Source organism: Delphinapterus leucas, chromosome 7, assembly GCF_059928025.1.
Source record: "Delphinapterus leucas isolate spDelLeu-1000000601 "Yukka" chromosome 7, BTC_Dleu_Yukka2, whole genome shotgun sequence".
Classification (NCBI taxonomy): Eukaryota; Metazoa; Chordata; class Mammalia; order Artiodactyla; family Monodontidae; genus Delphinapterus; species Delphinapterus leucas.
In genome coordinates this window covers 21097322-21114451 of record NC_143135.1, presented here as the reverse complement: position 1 = coordinate 21114451, position 17130 = coordinate 21097322, and positions in this window count along the sequence as shown.

Here is a 17130-nt window from a genome sequence, read left to right as displayed (position 1 = left end):
CACAAATACAAAACATAGCTTATAAAAAATCCATTTCTTCTCTTATAAATTAAAAAAAGAAAATTAAATGGTTATATATACACAGAATATATATAACCTCTGAAATATGTTATTTTAATAGTATATGATAGTTAAAAGAGGGGAAAGAGAATACTAGAGACAGAAAAAGAAAAATTAGCATAATTAATATGCCATAACATATATGCCAAAGATCTCTATACAAAGGCCAGATGAAAGAATCATATATCCATACAAAAATGCAAAAGGGAAAAGAGAATTGGAAATACCAAAAGACAGAGAGCAGACCTTCAAGATGGTGGAGGAGTAAGACGCGGAGATCACCTTCCTCCCCACAAACACATCAAAAATACATCTATATGGGGAAGAACTCCTACTGAACACCTATTGAACGCTGGCAGGACTTCAGATTCCCAAAAGGGAATAAAATCCCCACGTACCTGGGTAGGGCGAAAGAAGAAGAAAAAACAGAGACAAAAGAATGGGGACGGGACCTGCACCAGCGGTAGGGAGCTGTGAAGGAGGAAAGGTTTCCACACACTAGGAAGCCCCTTCGCGGGTGGAGACTGCGGGTGGCGGAGGGGGGAAGCTTCGGAGCCGCGGAGGAGAGCGCAGCCACAGGGGTGCGGAGGGCAAAGCGGAGAGATTCCCGCACAGAGGATCAGTGCCGACCAGCACGCACCAGCCTGAGACACTTGTCTGCTCACCCGCCGGGGTGGGTGGGGGCTGGGGCCTGAGGCTCTGGCTTTGGAGATCAGACCGCAAGGAGAGGACTGGGGTTGGGTGCTTGGAGACAGCCTGAAGGGGGCTAGTGCACCACAGCTAGCTGTGAGGGAGTCCAGGAAAAAGTCTGGACCCACCGGAGAGGAAAGAGGCCATTGTTTCGGGGTGTGCACAGAAAGGGCCTTCCTGCTCTATGTGCCCACAGACAACAGAGCACCACCTAAGTGAGCTCCAGAGATGGGCACGAGCTGCGGCTATCATCTTGGACCCCAGAGTCAGGTATGGACCACTACTGCTGCTGCCGCTGCCACCAGGAGTCCTGTGTGCAAGCGCAGGTCACTACCCACACACACCCCAGGAGCCTGTGCAGCCTGCCACTGCTAGGGTCCTGTGATCCAGGGCCAACTTCCCTGGGACAACACACGGCATGCCTCAGGCTGTTGCAATGTCACACCAGCCTCTGCCACTGCAGGCACGCCCTGCATTCCAATTATTACCACCGTACCCCTCCCTCTCTCTGGCCTGAGTGAGCAAGAGAGCCCTAATCAGCCCCTGCTTTAACCCCCTCTTGTCTGGACAGGGAACAGATGCCTGAGGGCGACCTACATGCAGAGGTGGGGCCAAAACAAAAGCTGAACCCCAGGAGCTGTGCAAACAAAGAAGAGAAAGGGAAATCTCTCCATGCAGCTTCAGGAGCAGTGGATTAAATCCCTGCAATCAGCTTGATAAACCCTGCATCTGTGGAATACCTGAATAGACAATGAATGTTCCCAAGATTGAGGTGGTGCGCTTTGGGAGCAACTGTAGACTTGGGGTTTGCTTTCTTCGTTTGGTTAGTTTTTGGTTTTGTGTTCATCTTAGTTTAGTTTTAAGTGGTTGTTTTCATTGGTGGGTTTGTTTATTGGTTTGGTTGCTCTCTTCACTTTTTTTTTTCTTCTCTTTTTATGAGTGTGTGTGTGTGTGTGTGTGTGTGTTGGTATGTTTCTTTGTGTGATTTTGTCTCTGTAGTTTTGCTTCTACCATTTGTCTTGGGGTTCTGTCCATTTTATTATTTTTTATTTCTTTTTCTTTTTTTTATAAGTGTGTATGTATGTTTCTTTGTGTGATTTTGGCTGTTTAGTTTTGCTTTTACCATTTCTTTTGGGGTTCTGTCTGTTCTTTTCGTACTTTTTTTCTTCCTTTTCTTCCGTGCCATGTGGCTGACAGGGTCTTGGTGCTCCAGCTGGGTGTTGAGCCTGAGCCTCCGAGGTGGGAAAGTCAAGTTCAGGACATGGGACCACCAGAGACCTCCCGGCCCCACAAAAAATAAATGTGCCAAAAACCTTAACAGACATTTCACCAAAGAAGGTATACAGATGACAAATAAGCATATGAAAATATGCTCCACATCATCGTCAGAAAATGGAAATAAAAACAACACTGGGACACTAGTATATACCTATTAGAATAACCGAAATCCAGAATATTGACGGAGAAACAGGAGCTTTCATCAGTTGCCGGTTGGAATGCAAAGTGGTCCAGCGACTTTGGAAGGAGTTCGGCAGATTTTTACAAAATTAAACATACCTCTTACCATATATCCAGCGCTCCTTGTTATTTACCTAAAGGAGCTGAAAACTTTATCCACACAAAACCTTGCATCTGAATGTTTATAGCAGCTTTACTGATAATTGTCAAAACTTGGAATCAACCAAGATGGCCTTCAGTAGGTGAATGGATAAATAAACTCTGGTACATCCAGGCAACAGAATATTATTCCATAATAAAATGAAATGAGCTATCAAACTATAAAAAGACATGGAGGAACTTTAAATGCATATCAGTAAGTGAAAGAAGCAAATCTGAAAAGGCTATATACTATATTATCCCAATCTCATAATATTTTGGGAAAGGCAAAATATGTAGACAGTAAAAAGATCACTAGTTCCCAGAGTTTGGGGCAGAGGGAGAGGGATAAATAGGCAGAGCACAGCGGATTTTTAGGGCAGTCTAAACACTCTGTATGATACTATAATGATGAACATGGCATTACACATTTATCAAACCCATAGAAGGTACAACACCGAGAGCAGATGGTAATGTAAGCTATGGACTTCGGGTGATTATGATGTGTCAGTGTAGACTCACCGGTTGTAACAAATGTACCATGCTGGTGGGGTTGTTGAAAATAGGGGAGGCTGTAAATGTGTGGGCAGGGTGTATATGGGAAATCTCTGTACCTTCCCCTCCAGTTTTCACTGAACCTCAAATTGCTCTCAATAAAATAATGAAACAAAACAAATAATCCTATCCAATGCCTGGAACATAGTGACAATAAATGATGGTGATTTCATCAATACTATAATTACTAGTTCTGCAGATGTCTTAATGAAGTAAGTCAGAAAGAGAAAAACAAATATGGTATGCTAACACATATATATGGAATCTAAAGAAAAATAAATGGTTCTGAAGAACCTAGGGGCAGGACAGGAATAAAGACGCAGACATAGAGGATGGACTTGAGGACACGGGGAGGGGGAAGGGTAAGCTGGGATGAAGTGAGAGAGTGGCATGGACTTATATACGCTACCAAATGTAAAATCGATAGCTAGTGGGAAGCAGCCACATAGCACAGGGAGATCAGCTTGGTGCTTTGTGACCACCTAGAGGGGTGGGATAGGGAGGGTGGGAGAGAGATGCAAGAAGGAGGGGATATATGTATATGTATAGCTGATTCACTTTGTGATACAGCAGAAACTAACACAGCACTGTAAAGCAATTATACTCCAATAAAGATGTTAAAAAAGCAAGTCAGTAGACTCTCTCATGTCTTTAGGTAGAAGTTAAAGGATGACCTTGCATAATAAGCAGAAAAAAAGAATATAGAAAATGGAAAGTAAATACATTAAGAGACAAGTATGTGCTCAGAGCAGTGCTTTATATTTGAATTATTAGCCTTATAGTAAATATATGGCCTCACATGTAAAAAAGTTTCTTACATTTATTTAATACTTGAAATCAAATTACTCTGCCTCAATCCTCCACTCATGTTGGTAGGAAATAAAATCCTAATAATATTTAAGTATCTGTCATGCCCCATATGCTCATGTAAGATCTCAAGCTTACTTGGGGTTTCAAATGCCTTTGGTGTCTCATGTCTCACCTGTGATATTAGCCACAGGTGTGCTGGACAGTTATGTGCAATTTCAGACTCATGTCATGCTGACAGCATCCCACATGATATGCATGCTATCTTTCTATCCAGTTCCCCACCCAGAACCCAGAACTTTCTCCCAGATCTTAAGAGTCCTTTTATAATCAGATAAAAGTGGATCCCACATGAATAGGCATTAAGTGCCCTTATAAAAGATACCCAAAGTGGATAACTAATAAGAACCTGCTGTATAAAAAAAAAAACAGAGAGAGAGAGAGACCCAAAGTTCCCTCTCTCCCTTTCTACCTTGTGAGGACACAGAGAGAAGGTCACTGTCTGCAGCTCAGATGAAGGCCCTCACCAGAACCAGACCATGTTGGCACCCTGATGTTTGACTTCCAGCTCCAAAGCCGTGAGAAATAAACTTCTGTTGTTTATAAGCCATCTAATCTATGGTATTCTGTTACAACAGCCCAAACTGACTATGATAATTATGTTCTTCTCATTTTTTTTTTTGATTACAACCACAAAGACCCTATTTTTTAAAATTTTTTTCCCCCTTTAAATTTATTTATTTATTTTGGCTGCATTGGGTCTTCGCTGCTGTGCGCAGGCTTTCTCTAGTTGTGGCAAGCGGGGGCCACTCCTCGTTGCCGTGCGTGAGCTTCTCATTGTGGTGCACAGGTTTCTCATTACCAACACTGAAATGGTAATACTGAACCATTTCTCCTAGAAAAAATACAGGTTTAAGTACCTGTGAGCCTTTGGTCACATTTTATCAGCAGATCAATACATAACCTTGTTTTTTGTGTGTTTCTGTTTAAAGACACTTTAATATTATATTGTTAACTCAATAATGTTGAACTCATAGCCAATAGTACTGTAGCTCATGCCTGAATGAAGCTTATCAAACATGAAAACTTTCTCCATAAGGCACATCACAGCTTGTGCTTAGGAATGCTAATCAACACTTTAGTACTACATACGCTCAAGAGCCATTTTAAATAGTGAAATCAACAAAAAGCACATAAATGCAAAAACATGGCACCAAATAAATAAAAAATGATACATTTTTACAGTATAAATGCCTTGTTTGACCTTAGCTGGTAAAGTGTGCATAGTGCAACTTAAATTTTTTCGGATATGCACACACATATGTCCGTGAATAAACTCAAAATCACTATGAGTATTAATTTGGGGGTGAGAAATAAATTGTAGCTAGCAGATAAATTCAGCAAATGAGGAATTCAAGAGGATCATTGCTTATATGTTCATATTTTAATGTCTTAATTTATTATACATTATTATATATTTTATATATTTTATTTTATTGACATTATTTTATAAGACATATTTTAATGTCTTAATTTATTATACATTATACATTATTATTATACTTATACATTATTAATATCTTAATGTCTTATGATAAATATATTTCTCTAAGTAGCCATACATACTTACCCATTCCCAAACATACATGATTCAGATCACAAAAAGCACTACCTTTGCATTACAGAAATAAATTGGAAATAACTTTCTTTGTTTCTTGAGAAATGAAGGATTACACTATATGGGGAAATTATTTCTCACCTGCCATGTACTATATATCCAACTAATCAGAGGCACATTAAAAACCCCATACAGGGTTTTATAGTAGTTTACAATAAAATGACATTGCCTTTTATAAAAAGTAAGTATGAATACATTTTGTTGCTATACTAGTCTCTCCTTTCGCAGAATATGATTTTAAGATACATGGACCTTTTTTATTTGAACTTAATTTAGCCACTGTTTAAAATCAAAGTCTGTGGCAAGATCCTACTGTCTTGCTAAGACATCTTCAAAGACTTTTTATATCAGTGTATCTCCTTCTTCCTTCTCACCTCCCACTGTTGAATGGATTCATTTGACAACCTACTGTCTACTAAGATTAAAATCTCTAGACTAGTTTACTTAGAGTAAAGGATGAATGGAAACAGTAACTTCAGACAGAGATTGTATGCAGCCTCACTAACTCCATTTCTTCTGCTATTTTCTCATACAGGAAATATATTTGGATTGTGAGACTATGAAGGCCCTGATTTTTTTTAACCTTAATATGGAAATGAATTTCTGACTCAGGGAAACGCTGTCAACCTTTTAATTTATTTGGCTTCTTCCATCTGCATTCTTGTGAATCCTTCATTGTCCTGGTTAGTCTCTTGTGGAAATATACTATTTATACTGAACAAGGAGCTGACACTCTTCTGCAACTCTTCTTCCAAATCACTTAATTTTCAAGGATAGGGCAGAGGAAAAAGACGTGTTTACTTCAAAGACCAGCTTTTTTGAGCTAAGCATTTGCTCTTCTCCTGTGTATATTTTTTTCTTTGCTCCCATTCCTAAAGCAAAATGAGAAAAAAAAATATTGTGGAAAAGATTTATTGTTCTCTCTGGCATTGCTTACCTGTTCTTTAGACAAATCATGAAAACTTAAACCAAAATTTTAAAGATAAAAATATTTAAGTCCCTGTCTTAAGAGGCCCCATGAACCATTCAGTGTAATGGGCTTGGAGAAAAAGAAGAATTGCTTAATATTCCATCATGTATTAAAGCATCTCATGGTCCTGTAGAGAAAATGCTCCATAGACTGAGATTTCCTCTCAATACTTATTATCAGTATTTCCTTGGGAAAAATTCTGATCAACTATAAAAATAAAGGTGGATGACTGGTGAGGTTGGATAGTGTAAGGTTATAGAACGGCCAGATGTATTGAGATAAAATTAGCAAATTTCAACTCTTTGAGTCCCAGAGATATCTATGGTTTGCATTACATTCATTGCTTCTGATCTTTTATTGACCACCACATCTGCCTACCATTTTCCCATCCCCAAGGTTACAATTACTGACAGAATTTGGTTACCTTTCACAGCAGAAATTATTATTTATGACAATATTATTTATCTTTTTCTGACTGTATATATCATCCCCATGTAATTTTAGCTTAAGTGCTTCCAAGCTTTGAAGCTTCATTCCCTGGTTTGCTGGCACATAGCCCACTAGCATAGTTCTTCCCTTTGGAGCACAGACAGAACAATTTTCCCTGGGTCACTGGCATGCTGTATAGAATTTTATGAATTCTAGTCACCGTCCAACCTGTCAAATACTTGTTTTATACATAAATGCCAGACCTTATGGATTTTGGTCAAAATTGACCTTATGTTAGTCATTGTAAACTCTCACAAGCTGGCAGTGTCTTTTTCCTCTGAGCCTGTCTCTTCTCCTGTGACTTCTGAGGCATAGTCTAACCATAATTCAAAATCACTTTATTTGGATCCTAGATCATTAAGTACCTCCAACTTCTCAAGTTTTTCTAATACTGGTTTCTATGCCAGCTGTTCCACAGTTTGCTTTCCCATTGGTCTATTAACATTGTTCTTGTCCCTCAGTCTGTTGTATTCGCAGTAATAGAACCCAGCAATGGCCTTGAATTAGCTTTAGTAAACTGGCTCACACTTGTAAATCTGGCTCACACTTCAATGTGTTAATAAACAGGGAGTGAAAATTATTTTCAAGTCTACCTCTTCTCAGTGTTTTTCCCTAAACTTAGTGAGCTTATGCATCACTGAATAAATTATCTGCTTGGAACATCCAGTTTCAAATAACCCATATTCCATAATTTGCAACTTTTGAGTTTTTCATTCTTTCCAGAAAACTGTGAAGGTGTTGAATTATTCCAGTAATCACAGTGTCTCACAATTAAAGCCTCTACTGTGTCCCGTAGTTCAATAATTTGACTCAGGCTCGTGTAGAGGAGATGCACCTGACCATTACTTACGTTTGAGAAGTCCCCTGGTCTCCTCAGTTGTAAACCTACTGAAGTTGGCCCGATATGGCTTAATCCCTACATATTATCATGTTCACAAAACACTTTTCAAAAGCAAAAAATGAGTTCTAAAAAGGCTTCTATTGTTTAAATAACATTCCAGGAGGAATCCTAGAGACAATTCTAATACTTGTCCTTTCCTCAATTTTCTCAAGCCTTTTATTTTCTAGAGATTCTTATTTACCAATCTTGACCACCTCCCTTGCCTCAGTCTCCTCTGCATTCCTTAGGAAATGTAGTTCGTTCTAGGGATCCTACTTTTCTAATTAGCTCATCCCTTTGTTATATAGATTCACTTAATACCTCTAGCTAAGTGCCCTAGTTCTCTGCCTCCTCTCAGATTATGTACTTTTCCTTGATTCTGCATCACAAAAAGGCAGAAATGAAAATAGCTACTTATTACAGTCCTCTCTGTGAATACCTCTGCTTTTATTATTTTTTTCTGGTCATAAAATCTATACCATTCAAGAGATATAGATAATGTGAGGGTGTAACAAGGCATTTTAATAGCATCAATAAAAATCTATGTGAAAATGGTCATATAACCAGCTACATATTGGAAAGCCTAAAAATTCATAGAATTAAAGTGACTCCACATCAAGATAAATGTATTTTTTAATAGATCTTTATTTGAGTATAATTGGTTCACAATACCATGTTAGTTTCTGTTGCACAACAAAGCAAATCAGCCATATGCATACACGTGTCCCCATATCCCCTCCCTCTTGAGCCTCCTTCCCATCCTCTCTATCCCACCCCTCTAGGTCATTGCAAAGCACCAAACCGATCCTGTGCTAAGCTGCTGCTTCCCACCAGCCAACTATTTTATATTCGGTAGTGTATATATGTCAATGCTACTCTCACTTTGCCCCAGCTTCACCCTCCCACCCCACATCATCAAGTCCATGCTCTAGGTCTACCTCTTTATTCCTGCCCTGCAACTAGGTGCATCACTACCAGTTTTTTTGTTTTGTTTTGTTTTTTTTAGATTCCATATATATGTGCTAGCATACAGTAACTGTTTTCCTCTTTCTGACTTACTTCACTCTGTATGACAGACTCTAGGTCCATCCACCTCACTACAAATAACTCAATTTCATTTCTTTTTATGGCTGAGTAATATTCCATTGTATACATATGCCACATCTTTATCCATTCATCTCTCGATGGACATTTAGGTTGGTTCCATGTCCTGGCTATTGTAAATAGTGCTGCAATGAACATTGGGGTGCATGTCTCTTTTTGAATTATGGTTTTCTCAGGGTATATGCCTGGTAGTAGGATTGCTGGGTCATATGGTAGTTCTTTTTAAAATTTTTTAAGGAATCTCCATAGTGTTTTCCATAGTGGTTGTATCAATTTACATTCCCACCAACAGTGTAGGGTGGTTCCCTTTTCACCACACCCTTTCCAGCATTTATTGTTTCTAGCTTCTTTGATAATGGCCATTCTGACCAGTGTGAGGTGATACCTCATTGTAGTTTTGATTTACATTTTTCTAAGAATTAGTGATGTTGAGCATCTTTCCATGTGCCTCTTGGAAATCTGTATGTCTTCCTTAGTGAAATGTCTATTTAGGTCTTCCACCCATTTTTTAACTGGATTGTTTGTTTTTTTGATATTGAGCTCCATGAGCTGTTTGTACATTTTGGAGATTAATCCTTTGTTGTTTCATTTGCAAATATTTTCTCCCATTCTAAGGGTTGTCTTTTTATCTTGTTTATTATTTCCTTTGCTGTACAAAAGCTTTTGAGTTTAATTTAAGTCCCATTTGCTTATTTTTGTTTTTATTTCTGTTACTCTAGGAGGTGGGTCAAAAAATATCTTGCTGTGGTTTTTGTCAGAGTGTTTTTTCTAAGTTTTCCTCTAAAAGTTTTACAGTGTCTGGCCTTACATTTAGCTCTTTAATCCATTTGGAGTTTATTTTTGTGTATGGTGTTTAGTAGTGTTCTTATTTCATTCTTTTACATGGAGCTGTCCATTTTTCCCAGCACCACTTATTGAAGATGCTGTCTTTTCTCCACTGTATGTTCTTGCCTCCTTTGTTGTAAATTAGGTGCACATATGTGTGTGGTTTTATCTCTGGGCATTCTATCCTGTTCCATTGATCTATATTTCTCTTTTTATACCAGTACCATACTGTCTTGATTACTGTAGCTTTGTGGTATAGTTTGAAGTCAGGGAGGCTGATTCCTCCAACTCTGGTTTTCTTTCTCAAGATTGCTTTGGCTCTTTGGGGTCTTTTGTGTCTCCATACGAATTGTAAAATTTTTTGTTCTAATTCTGAGAAGAATGCCGTTGATAGTTCGATAGGGATTGCATTGAATCTGTAGATTGCTTTGGGTAGTATAGTTATTTTCACAATATTGATTCTTCCAGGCCAATAACATAGTATATTTCTCCATCTGTTTGTGTCATCTTTGATTTCTTTCATCAGTGTTTTATACTTTTCTGAGTACAAGTCTTTCACCTCCTTAGGCAGGTTTAACCCTAGGTATTTTATTCTTTTTGTTGCAGTGGTAAATGGGAGTGTTTCCTTAATTTCTCTTTCAGATTTTTCAGTGTTGGTGTATAGGAATACCAGAGATTTCTGTGCATTAATTTTGTATCCTGCAACCTTAGCAAATTCATTGATTAATTCTGGTAGTTTTCTGGTGGCATCTTTAGGATTTTCTATGTATAGTATCATGTCATCAGCAAATAGTGACCGTTTTACTTCTTCTTTTCCGTTTTGTATTGCTTTTATTTCTTTTTCTTCTCTGATTGTTGTGTCTAGGACTTCCAAAACTATGTTGAATAGGAGTGCTGAGAATGGACATCCTTGTCTTGTTCCTGATCCTTGTGAAAATGCTTTCAGTTTTTCACCATTGAGTATGATGCTTGCTGTGGGTTTGTCATATATGGCCTTTATTTTGTTGAGGTAGGTTCCCTCTATGCCCATTTTCTGGAGAGTTTTTATAATAAATGTGTGTTGAATTTTGTCCAAAACTTTTTCTGAATCTATTGAGATGATCATATGGTTTTTATTCCTTTATTTGTTAATGTGGTGTATCACATTGACTGATTTGCATATCTTGAAGAATCCTTGCATTCCTGAGATAAACCCCACTTGATCATGGTGTATGATCCTTTTAATGTGTTACTGCATTCTTTTTGCTAGTATTTTGTTCAGGAAAATTTTGCATCTACATTCATCAGTGATATTGGTCTATAATTTTCTTTTTTGACAATATCTTTTTCTGCTTTTGGCATTAGGGTGTTGCTGACTTCGTAGAATGAAATTGGGAGTGTTTCTCCCTCTGCAATTTGTTTGAAGAGTTTGAGAAGGATTGGTGTTGGCTCTTCTCTAAATGTTTGCTAGAATATGCCTGTGATGCCATCTGGTCCTGGACTTTTGTTTGTTGGAAGATTTTTAATTACGGTTTCAATTTCATTACTTGTGATATGTCTGTTTATATTTTCTAATTCTTCCTGGTTCACTCTTGGAAAATTGTACCTTTCCAAGAATTTGTCCTTTTCTTCATGGTTGTCCATTTTATTGGCATATAGTTGTTTTTAGTAGTCTCTTATAATCCTTTGTATTTCTGCAGTGTCAGTTGTGAGTTCTCCTTTTTCATTTCTAATTTTATTGATTTGCGTCTTCTCCCTTTTTTTCTTGATGAGTCTGGCTAATGGTTTTTCAATTTTGTTTATCTTCTCAAAGAACCAGCTCTTAGTTTTATTGATCTTTGCCATTGTTTTCTTCGTTTCTCTTTCATTTATTTCTGCTCTGATCTTTATGATTTCTTTCCTTCTACTGCCTTTGGGTTTTCTTTGTTCTTCTTTCTCTAGTTGTTTTAAGTTTAGGGTTAGATTGTTTATTTGAGATTTTTCTTGTTTCTTGAGGTGAGATTGAATTGCTATAAACTTCCCTCTTAGAACTGCTTTTGCTGCATCCCATAGGTTTTTGGTCATTGTGTTTTCACTGTCATTTGTTTCTATGTATTTTTTAATTTCTTCTTTGATTTCTTCAGTGATCTCTCAGTTATTTAGTAGCGTACTGTTTAGCATCCGTGTATTTATGTTTTTTACAGTTTTTCCTGTAATTGATTTCCAATCTTATAGCATTGTGGTCAGAAAATGTGCTTGATACGATTTCAATTTTCTTAAATTTTTCGAGGCTTGATTTGTGACCCATGATGTGATCTATCCTGGAGAATGTTCCATGTGGACTTGAGAAGAAAGTGTATTCTTCCACTTTTGGGTGGAACGTTCTATAAATATCAATTAGATCTATCTGGTCTCTTGTGTCACTTAAAGCTTGTGTTTCCTTATTTATTTTCTGTTTCAATGATCTGTCCTGTGGTGTAATGGGGTGTTAAAGTCCCCTACTATTATTGTGTTACTGTTGATTTCTCCTTTCATGGTTGTTGCATTTGCCTTATGTATTGAGGTGGTCGTATGTTGGGTGCATATATATTTATAATTGTTGTATCTTCTTCTTGGATTGATCCCTTGATCATTATGTAGTGTCCCTCCTTGTCTCTTGTAACAGTCTTTATTTTAAAGCCTATTTTATCTGATACAAGTATTGTTACTCCAGCTTTCTTTTGATTTCCATTTGCATGGAATATCTTTTTCCATCCCTTCACTTTCAGGCTGTATGTTTCCCTAGGTCTGAAGTGAGTCTCTTGTAGACAGCATATATTTTGGTCTTGTTTTTGTATCCATTCAGCCAGTCTGTGTCTTTTGGTTGGGGTATTTAATCCATTTACATTCAAGGTTATTATCGATATGTATATTCCTATTACCATTTTCTTAATTGTTTTGGGTTTGTTTTTGTGGGCCTTTTTCTTCTCTTGCATTTCCCACTTAGAGAAGTTTCTTTAGCATTTGTTGTAAAGCTGGTTTGGTGGTGCTGAATTCTCTTATCTTTTGTTTGTCTGAAAGCTTTTGAATTCTCCATCGAATCTGAATGAGATCCTTGCTCACTTATTTGTTCTCCTGCCTCTGTTTTTCTGTTGATTCCTTCTAGTGTATTTTTCATTTCAGTTTTTGTGTTCATCTGTGTTTGTTTGTTCTTTATTTCTTCTAGATCTTTGTTAATCATTTCTTGTATTTTCTCAGTCTGTGTTTCCATTCTATTTCCAAGATTCTGGATCATCTTTACTATCATTACTCTGAATTCTTTTTCAGGTAGATTGCCTATAACCTCTTCATTTATTTGGTCTTGTAGGTTTTTACCTTACTCCTTCATCTGTGACATATTTTTTTGCCATCTCATTTATTTTTTTATTTTTAATGAGTGGGATTGTGTTCCTGTTTTACTGGTTGTTTGGCCTGAGGCTTCCAACAATGGAGTTTGTAAGCTATTAGGTAGAGCTGGGACTGGGTGCTGAGATGAGGACCTCTGAGACCTCACTCTGATGAATATTCCCTGGGGTTTGAGGTTCTCTGTTAGTCCAATGTTTCAGACTCGGAGCTCCCACCACAGGAGCTTCCCCCCCGATCCCGGGCTTGTGAATCAAGATACCGTAAGCTGCCTGGGGTGGCAAAAAAAAAAAGAACAAAGTAAGAAATAAAATTAGACTGGGAAACTAAGAGATATGTTAGAAATAATGTAAAAATAAAAATATAGATGAATCAGCAACCAGAAGGTCCATCAGTACCACAATAGTAAAAGAGAGGAGGAGGGAAAGAAAAAAACAAAAGGTGGGGTGGAAGGCCTTGGCTGTGGAGAGCAGGCCTAATCAAGGGCGAGGTTTGGGCAGTGGGCGCAGCCAATGCTCAGGACCCACAGAGCTGGAAAAGGCCCTGGATGGCTGTGGGGTGTGGGGCTTAGGCTCAAGGAACAGAAATGGCCCAGGTGTGACCCCCACCCTGGTCTCAGAGGGCAGGGGACCTCACCTGGGAGCCTAGCTTGAGTGGGCAGGGCAAATGCCCTCCTTTCCTCTCCTGCTCCTCTGGTTGGGTTCTGGGAGGGCTCCTCCTGCCTGCCTCTTCTGATCTCCCTGGCCTCCCTCTTATGCCCCCAGGACCAATGCAGCTATGGGGGGGCTGGGGGTGTGGGTGGAGAGCAGGGGACCAGCCTGGAAGCTCAGCAGGCTCCTGGTGCCCAAGTGAGTGGGGCAATCGCCCTCCGCTCCTCTCCTGCTCCTCCTGGATGGCCCCTCCCACCTGTCCCCAGGATCCTCACGGCCTGGAGGGGGCTTTGGATGGGAGGGAAGTGGCTTGGGAGCTCAGCAGGCTCCCCTGCCCGAGTGGGCCAGGTGATCTCCCTCTGCGTCTCTCCGGTTCTTTCCAGAGAGTCCCTCCCACCTGCCTCTCCTGATCTCCCTGGCCTCAGGGGTGCTGATCTTGTCTGTCCTCCACTTCTCCTCCCCCCTCGGTCCCCCTACGTCCTACTGGTTCACTTTGGGATTCCTGCCATCTCCTTGGGGTCAGAGTCCCCCACCAGCGGCCAGCAGGCGCCCTAGTTGTGGGGAGACGTTAACTCTGTGTCTTCCCACACCACCATCTTGACTCTTCCCCCTTATCATCAAGATAAATTTAAATGGCATTGTCATGGTTAGAGCCAATGCCTTTCCATTATGATGACATTTCCAAAACGAAATACTTTTCTTTATTTTATGGACTACTCTATTAGTATAAAAGTTAAATTGCATTAAAATTTAGAAGAATATTATAATGTCTACCAGCTGCATTTTGGTCTATTGAAGGACATTCCCAAATGTCCCCTCTGCGTACGTGTCTGGAATTACTTAAGAGGGATTATATGTTTTTATATTTTCAGTCCTGGCTAAATGCTTTTCACCCTGAAGGTGGAAAGAGAACACAGATGTGTCCCTTGAGCCTTAATTTTTCAACTTCTGGTCTCAAAATAGCTGGACTAAAGATATGACATCACCATGTCCTTTTTAGTCCTAGTCTATCTTATGGTTGCCACCACTCTGTTTTCAGAAGAGAGAGATATAAAATGTTTTTGTTGTATTATTTGAGAACATTTGAATCTGTCGTGAAAAACAAGAAAGTCAAATAAACAGAACAATAGGAAAAACTTATGTGTTCAGTAAGAACAGTAATTAAATATTTTGTGATAAACAAAATTCATAATTTTTTAAGTACAGATAGTAAATTAGTAATGTTAGGAATATATGATTAAAAACAAAACTATCTCCCAACCCAGAAATCATCTCCACAAAGGTAGGAGAGAAAGAAAACAGTTATATTATTGAATAAACATTAAACCAGAAGGTGATGCACATCACAGGCAATCCACTAAGAGATTACAAAGACAGAAAGAAATCTCACCCTTTTATATAGTGAAGCAAAAGCAATCTATTACATACATGTTTTCAAGATAAACAATAACTAGTCCTAAAGAAAAAAGACTTGACAGCACCATCCTAAGTTTACCTGGTAATTGGGATAACCATCTGTGTTAGCTAATTGGCTTTATCCACAGGATAAACAATTACCCTAGGAGAAACAATTACCCTAACTAAAAAAGTGATACTCATACATAAAATATTTCCATCCTTCATGTTATATATTGGGTAAACTCAATATTGTTGCTTTTAGTATGCAAACGCCTGGCCATAGGGTTTACATCTTCTGAACATACAATGAAGGGTGATTAACAAGTCTAGCACCCTCTTCAATCCAGTTTCAATGCATCATATTATTCTCCCACTCAAATTTTATATATGCCCTTTACACACCCACACACACCCAGTTACATGGTGATAGTGAGTCCCTTGATATTAAAAAAGTATTTTAAGAAATGAATCAACACATTATGCAGGCTGTTCTCAAATTTAAATGTAATTTATTTCTGGAATACATGCCATGGAATAGACTGTCAGATTGTTGTTAAGAGGTTTTTTTTCGTTTATTTTGGGTTTTTTTGGCCTCGCAGCATGTAGGATCTTAGTTCCCCAACCAGGGATCAAACCAGTGCCCCCTGCAGTGGAAGTGTGGAATCAACCACTGGACCACCAGGGAAGTCCCTGTCATAAAAGTTTTCGTTTTCAAAAATACATCAAGGGTTTGCATATCTGATAAATATCAAGGGATCAATTAAGCCAAAAAAATGACTAACTATAAGCTATGAAAACATATGTATATAGTTTAAATAATGTTTAATAATGTTATGATATGTGTCTTATATAGGTTAAATATATACATATATTCAAGTGTGTATGTATAGTACTTAATATAAAATTAATATATACTGATATATATTATATATAATAATGAAGATCCAATTTATTATATACATAAATTTTATGTGAAGTTACGATATACAATATACACATATCACACTGTACTTCCAATGTACTATAATGTATAAAGAGTATATATAGTATTTTATATAAAATGTTTTATGTAAATATATACGTATAATATGCGTATATATTTTACATAATCTATATATTTACATATAACATTTAGCTTTAATCCATAAGTAAAACAGGATGATCTTGATAAACTGAGTTCCTCAAAGTCTTTTGAATCTTTGATTGGGTGAGATTGACAAGACACTCACCTAATCTCAATGAAACCCAATCCTGATCTGGATTATTATTATTCTGTGTAGTGATTTTAAGACTGAATGTCCTGGACACTGGAAATGTACTGGAATTAAACTACTGTTTGATTATTTTGTGATGCACAACGGCCAAGTTACAGTACTATGAGTCAGGTGCAATTTCTCTTGAAGTAAATGAAAGGTGTCTGTTATCAGTTATTATGGGAAGTAGTTAATTGCAGAGCAGGAAATAGGGTTCAAAAAAGTGCAACCATTTGTCCTTATTAGAAAAGTCAATTATTCCACATTTGAATTTGTTTTCCCTGCTCATTGTGTTTTAGCCAACTACACTATTTAGTTATCCATTGTCTTTGAGAATTCTAACAAATAAATCTCCTTTTCTTGTATACTGGGTTTAGGGACGAATTCAAATTTCTTTTCTTTTTTGTGTACTGTTCTCTTTTTTTTTCTAGCTTTATTGAAGTATGATTAACAAATTTAAAAATTTATATATTTAAGGTGTACAACATGCTGATTTGATATACATATACATTGTGAAATGATTGCTACAATCAAGCTAATTAATATATTCATCACCTCACATAGTTATCTGTATGTGCATGTTCGTATGTGTGTTTTGAAAACATTTAAGATCTACTCTCTTAGCAAATTACAAGTATACAATACATTGTTATCAACTATAGTCACCATGATGTACATTTGGTCTCTAGAACGTACTCATCTTATAACTGAAAGTTTGTACCCTTTGACCGAAATCTCTTTTCTCTCACCGCCTAGCCCTTGTGAACCACCCTTCAACTCTCTGTTTTCTGTGAGCTCAACTATTTTAGATTCCACATATAAGTGATAATATGAAT